Raw genomic sequence first — 9,033 nt, 5'->3', positions numbered from 1 at the left:
CCTACCTGGCTACAACCTCCTTCCAAGGTGTTGTAGAGAGTGGGATGGTCCCCCCAGCCTCATCTCTGGGTGTTATCCACAACGTCTTGGAGCAGCTGAGGTCCTTCAAGGGGCTGTGTCTCTGAGTAAATTACTAAAATACCTAGTGGAGCTTGTGTCAGCGGTGTCAAGGATGGCTATAGAATGGATTGCACAGATGAAGATTTTCCTACTGTGTATAATGCCACTATAGGACAGACTCTTGCCGTCCTCATTGTGTGACATGGAAGTGAGCACTGTTGCCTCAAAGCTGCTTTTGGACTACACAGAAGAAAATTTCAGAGCGGTATTGGGCCAAAAGCATATCCAGTGTGGCACAACAATGTCTGACCTTGGTTAAGCATACTGCAGGCACAAGTGTTTCTTGTCATTTTTAACTGAGTGAATTATTAGATATGAGGGTATTTTAAAGAAGAATGAGCAATGAGTGCAAGGCTGACCCACGCTCAGCTCTGCTCTTCAGGGCCAGGTAGAACCATTCACCACAAACTATTGTTGAGGTCTGAACTCCAATGGCTTTGAAAAATACAACTTTATATGGGCAACAGGAATGTCCACAATTAGAGGAAAGTATTTCACACTTCACTCACTTCACAACACAAAGGCTGCTTTCCTCAGAGACTGATCATGGCCAGCTTCATACATACTACTGAACTAAGCTAAATCCTCATCTGATAACTACAGAAATTCCTACAGAAGATTTTCTTCCTATGGCCAAAAAAAAATTGTGTAGGAACAGATATATGTGGCAAACCCATTATTTGTTCATAAATTTGTGTGTCTGTAGAACATGTAACTACAATTAGACATCTGGCATGCCAATTGTATCTGGCATGCCAACTGAATCTTGCTATCAGATTCCTTTTGGAAAAAAAATAGAAGCATGCAAATATGGTTGAAAGTGATTCTATATACATATAAAAATATATATATAATTAAGTTACAAAGAAGCCACATGCAACCTTGTGTTTTATTTGTTTAACTTAAAGGTATATCATCTACCAAAAAGAAAAAATAAATCAAGAAAAAACAATGTAAAGTTCAAAGAAATAGGGAAAAATATCAATTGAGCCAAGCTGAAATTTCGATTTCAAGTATATTTGAGCTTTGAAGAAATTTTCTTCTGGTTCAAAACTACATGGCTCTTGGATGTAAACAGAAGTTCTTAAGAAGTCAATTAATAGCTCAACAGGATATCTCTACTAAAGTTCATGGCAGCAGTGAAGGAGCAAGGCTTTGGTATAATTTAGTCCCAGAACAGAGCTAACCTTTGGGGACTCCTCTGTATCTCTGCACCAGCAATTGTTCTGCTTTGGCCAGGCTGTCCAAAATATGGGACAAAAAATAAAACAATAACTGTTGGCCTTTTTCCAAATCTTTTGTGTAACTTAATTAATAAACCAAGTAACAAACAACAAATTGGCAGCAGGCATTTTAGGTGTTGTTCATGTGCCAACCATCATGTCTCTGGAAAACAATATGTTCTCCTCTGTTGAGGAGTTACAAAACACTTGTATACTGCTGGGTGAATCTACATCACAGAGCTCCAATGCACTTCCTGCTGTAGAGGTTTCAGGGCTCCCTCAGTGATGAGGGAAGCTGAAGGTGTGCATGCAAGAGTAGGGGGAAGACAAGCAAAACTCTAACATTTCCAAAATTAAGTTTTCCTAAAAATTCTTAATTTAAAACTACAGGCAATGCAGACATGTCTGCTTGCAGCACACCCTTCTCAGAAAACAGTGATTTTTAAGCACAATGCAGAGGCTATTTTGGAGTGTGGTAGTAAGAAATATGATAATTGGTCTGAAAAGTAGGTCTCTTTTTTTTCAGTGCCATTTTGTCAGAGACTAATGTTGAATGGTAACCCCCAAATGTCTGAAATCAAAGTATCTCTTTGTAGTCAATGAGACTGATAAAATACAAAACAAGTGACATTGGCTACCTGATGATTCAGGTCTGTGTGCCCTTAAGGCCACAGGAAAATTGACTCCACTTTCACCACTGCCTATTCATACATGGTCTCCATCATTTGAATCTCTGGTGCCACATTCTAGTGGGTCCACTCTAATAACATATCAAGTTCAATAAAGGGACAACAAGGAGACTCAAAGCGCCCTGGACACATTTTCCAGAAATCCAAAAATTTCACAAATTCCTGAATTTCACAACTCACGGAGCCATCGATCCTATTTTATCACTGTCAAACCCAGATTTTCCAGCACACAGACATGCAGCTGTGTTCATCCAAGGAAAAATGACTACCTAACCTCCCTTACCTGAATGTTTTAATAATTAAATTATGTTAGATTCTGCAAAGACAACTGCACATGTTTATACTTGGGGGCCTGCCTTATAAAGTCAGCTGAAGTACAAGTACCTGTCTGATTCCTTTGTGCACAGGCTAATGGCAATGAGGGCAGAAAAGCACCTTCCCACAAAGCTGAGTTACAGTAGGTGTTTATGTCAGAGTGAGAGATAACCTCAAAGTCTGATCAAAGTACAAAACAACCAACAGAAGAACTACCTACAGCTATCAGGCCTTCCGTGGTTGAGAAGTGTGAAGTTCAAGAACTATCTTAGATTCCATTATTTTAATTTTACTCTCTGGATTTTGAATACTATTCCTATATTTCTTAATGAAATTTTTAGTTGTTTAGAAGTGAATTAGTATGAAAATCAAATAGATTGTTTGAATTATAAGGAAATAGTCTTGAAAAAAAGTTGCTTTATCACAAAACTATGGCCTTCCTTTAATTTCTTAAATGGCTGTATTGTTCAATTTCATTCTCTATCAACTTTCTAATTTACTGGGGAAAGAAGGTGGAATGTTGTTTAAAAAAGAAAAATAAATATATGTAAACAGTTGCCATGTCTCTACCCACATTAAGCATTTGCAAAGCCACTTTATGTTAAAAAAATCCTGTAGTGTGAAAGATGGCCTGGATATTTAAACCAAATCTAGCTTAAAAACAGAATTAAGGGAAATGGATAGGATAGCTCAAGAAAGTTCCACTCTCACAGCTGTCAGCTGAGAAGAAATGGGGGAAGGGGGAAATGCTGAGAAAGGAATTTTTTTTTTTTTTTTTTTTGGCAGTGAAGAGAGGAACATGCCATCCCTGTTTGAAAAGTTTCAGGGTGGGAAAGGCTAAGGAGGGGCTAACATACTATACATACCTTTATGTATATTTTTGAGGCAGAAAAACAGTGTTGTGTTTAAGCAGAGTTCAGCGAGTGGAGAGGGAGGGGACATTCACTCTGGCCATTTGGTTCTCTTAAATAAGCCCACAATTGACAGCAGGCTGAGAAAAGGCACAGGAGGTGGTGGGAGGCTGCCTCCCAAGAAGACAATACAAATGCTGTGTATCTTGCATCACATATGTAAGAAAATGGAAATAACCTTCAGTGTCTGGAGGAAAGATATTGAAGAGTTTATCAGCAAGGCCCTCAGAGGTGTAGGCTCCTGTGAAGTCACACTAACTGGCTCACAGCCTTTGAATCCCCAGAGCTAATTCTCAAATTAAGGAGCCTGTTATTGTTACAGCCACACTTCTGGGTACCTTGCATGACAGCTCACAGAGAGAAAGGGAGAGAAGAATTAGCCTTGTTTCCTGAAGCTACAGATAGAAGACATTAACATGAAATTGTAGACCAGGTGAGAGAAGGCAAGCCAAAAGTATTCTTCTGAGCAAGTTTAAAGCTGCAAACTTCTCTTCCTAGACTGGGAAAAGAAATGGGCTGAGACACTTAGCTAAATAATGCTATGGGACATCTATGGGGATGTTAGAAACAAAGACATAATTATGTAAAAGTTTTGTAAGTTCAGCTCCACTGCACAGAATAAAATTGTGAATGTACTGGGTATGGTATATCCAGTTCAACAGACCTGAGAGTCACTTAGGATGCAAAACTGAACACATAATTCAAGAAAAAAAGCCTGAAAAATATATTAAAAGGGCAACATCCTAAGAAAGGAAAAAGGACACTGCAGGAAGACTGAGATGTGTATGAAGGTATGAATAAGAGCATTTGCTTGAGAACTATCACAAAGTCCACATCAGAGTGGGAACCACCATTTGTTGACACCTATGGATACAGTCCAGCCAGGGCAGAGTACTCCTAAATCAGATCTTCTTGGAATGGGGTGAAAACCTTCCCAGAGAAATGGAAAAAATGTCCCAGCTGATGAACACAAAGTATTATAGTGCTCTTAGAGAGGAAATGGTAAAGATAGTTTTAAACACCTCGAATCCTTTGAATATTCCTCTGGTGTTATTTTTCTGGACCATCCCCAGCTTGCCCTCACCATCACATCAGCAGTATAGAAACATGCAGTGCTCTCATTCTTCTAAATCAGTGATTTTCAACTATTTCCAGAATATGACCTCTCATTACAAGAGCACTTTCTGGAGTCTGACACCTGCTACTAACCTCAGAGGAAAGTTGTCTTTTTTGTCACTTTGAGGAGTTGTCTTGACAGCTCCTCAAAGCTGTCTGCAGCAACCAGATCAATTTCCTATGGACAACAGAGAAGATGGGCCACGGAATTGGGATAGAATATGTAGTACAGAAATAAGATGAATCTGGCATCACAGTGAACTCCTTACAGGTACCATAACCCTGTGATCACCATGAGCTTTTTTCTTTGATGAAAACTGGCTTCAAATTAGCCATGAAGAAAATTGTGTCTTCCTTTCCTAAAGGTTTACTCCCTTCCCTCCATTTGTTTTATATCCCATACCATTAGTCAAACATGGAGATTTCTGGGTGAATTCCTCAACGTTATCTCCTTCTTGGTTCCAGTTTTTCCTAGGGTTTTTCAGTGCCCAGCCCAAGCACTGCCTTCCAAGCATGGTCCCTTTTGGTGGTCCCTGGCATTTGGGTGGGACACGTGCTCACTCCAGGACAGTGAGGAGATCTGACATGCAGCCTCACATAATCACCTCACTCACCATAATCATCTGCTGACACAGTCATGAGCTGTGTCATCCAGCAATAGAAGGACCCAACATCCACAATAACTGTGCACTGAAAACTTGCATTTGTGGCTCCATGGCCAAAACCACAGGAAAACTATTTTTAGCACAACGGAGCTCTAAATAGTGGAAGCTCTGAAAATTTAGCTCACATCACGGGCCAAATTCTGCTCCTGGTTACACCCACTCTATGGAGAAGCTTGAGTATAGTAAACAGAGACACTCTGAAACAGAAATTAATTTTTTTTTAAGTGAAGATTTGCTTATGAGCAAAATAAGTATTTTAAACTTTTAATGAAGAAAGGTATGCATCCTCCAGTATTTCCTCTGGAAATAAATGAAAGGAGAAAGGAACTGTTTGAAACTGAAGCTCTCCATTACAGTAACTGTATCTGTTGTGATAAAGGTAATTCTTCCCGCCTGTATATGTGTGAACCATAGAGCTGACATCTCTCCATTCATTACACAGCCACTTTTGGCCTAGACCAGTGAAAAGAACACTGAGTTTATCTTTATCTTAAGAGAAGGCAACACAGATGAGTGTAACCTATGAGTAACAAATCAGGTTTTAATAGCTAGACCTACACTTAATTACTCACAAGCCAACTTTCTAACAGCCGTTTTATCACCTCAGGATTTCCCAACACAAAACAATTAGTGATGGCAGTGCAGAGCACTCAGGCTTTCTCATGTAGGAACTGACAGGACCTGACTTTCTCCTTCTGGGTGTAATTCCAACGGAGTCACCAAGTCACAGGGTGCTGAGCCTTTATAATTTGCATTTAAATTTTGTGGCACACTTAGGGACACAATTTTGTTTTCTAGCCTCATGACCAAATAGTTGGGTTTAGTAATTTCCTCTGCCATATCAAGATCTGCATATACAAGCATAATAATGTCTATTGTAAATTAAAGTGCTTTTGGGCATAGTGTAGTACAGGACTTGGACAGTGTGTTGCAAGCTATTTGGTTTCTCTTACCAAAATTTCCACTGATTTTTTTGTTGTTGTTTTTCTGGGGTTTTTTTTGTTTGTTTTGTTTTTGTGGGGTTTTTTGTTGTTTTGTTTTGTTTTTTGTTAGGAGAAGAGGAAACTGGATCATCTTCTAAACGCAAAAATTTTTGGAAAAGCCAGTAAGATGAGAAAACCATAAAACAGTAATATAGTAACTATGTTATTTCTCACTCACTATCTTATTGTTGATGAGTCTTCTTGCACTCTTTAAGCACTGCCCTATGACATATGTTTTAAAAGGAAGTACAGGAAGGAAAATCAAAAGGCAAACAACACATTTTCAATTTAGTTGCATTTTTTCTAATCCGATGCAAATTAGTATTGTTGTTGTCTAAATACCTTCATATGTAACACTGTAAAGGGCAAAAAATAAATTCATAAATGCTTCAGCTGCTTAGCCGGCCCTGTGTAAGGCACTAAAATAGTTCACAACCATAATTACAATTCACCACATCTTGGGAATGACATTTAGGATTCTCGAGGCGCTTTTAGATAATTTTTAGACTCCGCATAGAAGTTCAGCTGTCACAAAGTCAGTTTTATTTTGTAACAGATTTTATCCTTTGGAATGTTATGTTTGGAGTGAGCTGAAGATATGGAAAAATACATGCAATATAGTTTGCTTACCCGACTGAAATATAACTCCTAAAACAAAGCTGAAACTTTTTTCCCCCTAATGTTCATATCCCAGCCTGTGCTTGTCCACAGCTATTTAGACTTGGAAGTGGGGGCGATGGAGGGGGGAAGCAGGAGAAAAAACTTTCCCCTACTGCACTGCTCTGACTGCATTAGTGGAGTCAACGAGAATTCCTGCTCTCTCTGCAGTAATTAAATAAACATTTAACATTGCGGGATTCAGTTGGAATCCCAAAAGTTAACAATAGCCTGAGCTATCGGTGTCGCTATCTCAGGGGTTCTGCTTTCACGGGGGTATATTTAGATCTCGGCCACATCGCCCACTTGCATTACGAATAGTAAAACCCCCTCTCCTAAAAAGAAAAAAAAAAAAAAAAAAAAAAAAAGAAAAAAAAAAAGGAAAAACGAAAAAAATACCAAACCAAGAAGCTCGGTAAAATCTGGAAACTTTTACAAAGTGACGCCATCTCCGCGGATCTCCTTCCCTGCTGCACAACGCACTTCAAAGCGGAACAAATGCAGCGGCCGGCAGGCTCGCGTAAAAAAAACCAAAAACACCAACCGAAAAAAAAAAAAAAAGGCAAAACAAAAAAAAAAAGCAGTAAGGAATGAACACAGCATTACCTTCCAGCAATTACTGCAGCTCCATTTCCTCCCCCTGTATTTTGTCACTATCTCCCCTGCAGGGACCCCCGTGCCCCTCGCCCCGTGTCGGGCACAGCCCTGCGGACGGTCCCGGCGCGGCGACACCCCCGAGCTGCCGGCGGACAAACCTCGTCCCCGCTTTAGAAACTTTCTGCACAACTCGTGTGTCAGGTCTTTTTTCCCTTCCTTCTTTCATCCTGTAATACCGCCCTTCGCGCCGATGCAACGCAGCCATCTTTTGTGCTGTGCCTTTTCCTACAATCCCTGGATTTTGCCGGTGTAAATCCTGGCTTTGCCCCAGAGCACGCTGATCCCTTTTGGTGATTAATTTATCCAGTTTGCAAAACGGGAACTGCGATCACGCTGTACTGATTCTTTGCATTAAGTCTCTCTGCAGAAAAAGAATAAGCACAATCTGAGTTTTTAATGGATATAAATGTATATGTGCATGTGAAATATGTATAAACACATATGTATACACATTTAAGGTATTCACATGCTATGTCTATGCTCATATCAACACACACACCTCAAAATTGGGAAGTTTAATTAGGATTATGGTGCTTTTCATGTAAAAATTATAAAGTATGAATGATCTTTTTACCAGGCCTATGTTTGCATTTTACTACTCTGTATGTATAAACAAGATGGCAGAAATGGAAAGTAACATTTGTAAATGAGAATACAGGTTTGCAAAAGACAGGTTGTTCTCTGTGTATCTACTGAGCTAAACACCATAAAAATGGGTTAGTCTTGTTGACAGCAGAGCTCACAGAGGTTCCAAAGTCCAGTCAACAGGAACAGTTTCACAGCTGCACCCCCTAGAAGAACCACTTAATACAGAACATCAAATGTATGCAATTAGATGCCTGTAGAATCAAAACATTTGTTATTAAAATAATGCTAATCATTAGCCCTTGCTCTTCATGAAGATGACTAGAGCTGTGAATGACCAGCTCAACCCTCTCAAACCCCAGTCTGGGAGAAACTTTGTGTCTCCCTCACACTGCAAGCTTGAGTTCCCTTGCCAGAACATCAATGTTCTGACAAGATTTGAACCAGCAGTGGAAAGGAAGGTTATAACCCCCTGTGAGGTGTTGGCTTGTCAAAGGAAAGTCAGACTTAGCAGATTACTGCTGGTTTTCTTTGAAGGATTCAGCCAGAGTTTGAGAAAGATAATATTCTTCTTGATGTATTCAACCTGGATTTCTGAAAGGTTCTTGGCAACGTCTCCCACTTGTCTTAGAGAAGATTATCTGCCAGGGAAGAGGAGGTAACATCTTCTAATAGGTGTAACTGGTCAAACGAAGGCAGAAAAGAGTGATGGTTTCTGGTTCCTTTTCACAGCAAAGGAAGTGGAATTTGGCAGGGAAGAGTGCCCATTGGTGCTGCTCACTGTGTCACTGGGTGAGCTGGAGAAAGCACTGAAATGAGCTGTGGATAACAAAGTCATGTATGAAAGTGAAGGTGAGGACTTGGTGTGAAGAACTGAAGGACGAGTTTCCCATACTGAGTGGGAAATAAAAGGTGGATGAAATCCAGTCTAGATATAAATGCAAAGTAGCACATGAGGGGGTGAAGTAACATCCAAGATTACATGATCTAACATTATCACCCATGCTATGTTTTGTAATAGTTCAGTGCAGGTATTGGATGAATTTTTGATCACCAAGGAATGCACTGAACATCAAGAATTGCTACAAAAGCAATAGCAAACAAAAGATTGT

The sequence above is a fragment of the Agelaius tricolor genome, unplaced genomic scaffold (genome assembly GCF_023055355.1).
Source record: "Agelaius tricolor isolate 1412-34295 unplaced genomic scaffold, bAgeTri1.0.p SCAF_18, whole genome shotgun sequence".
NCBI lineage: Eukaryota > Metazoa > Chordata > Aves > Passeriformes > Icteridae > Agelaius > Agelaius tricolor.
The sequence above is the reverse complement of the archived record's forward strand: the minus strand, read 5'-3'. Positions refer to the sequence as shown.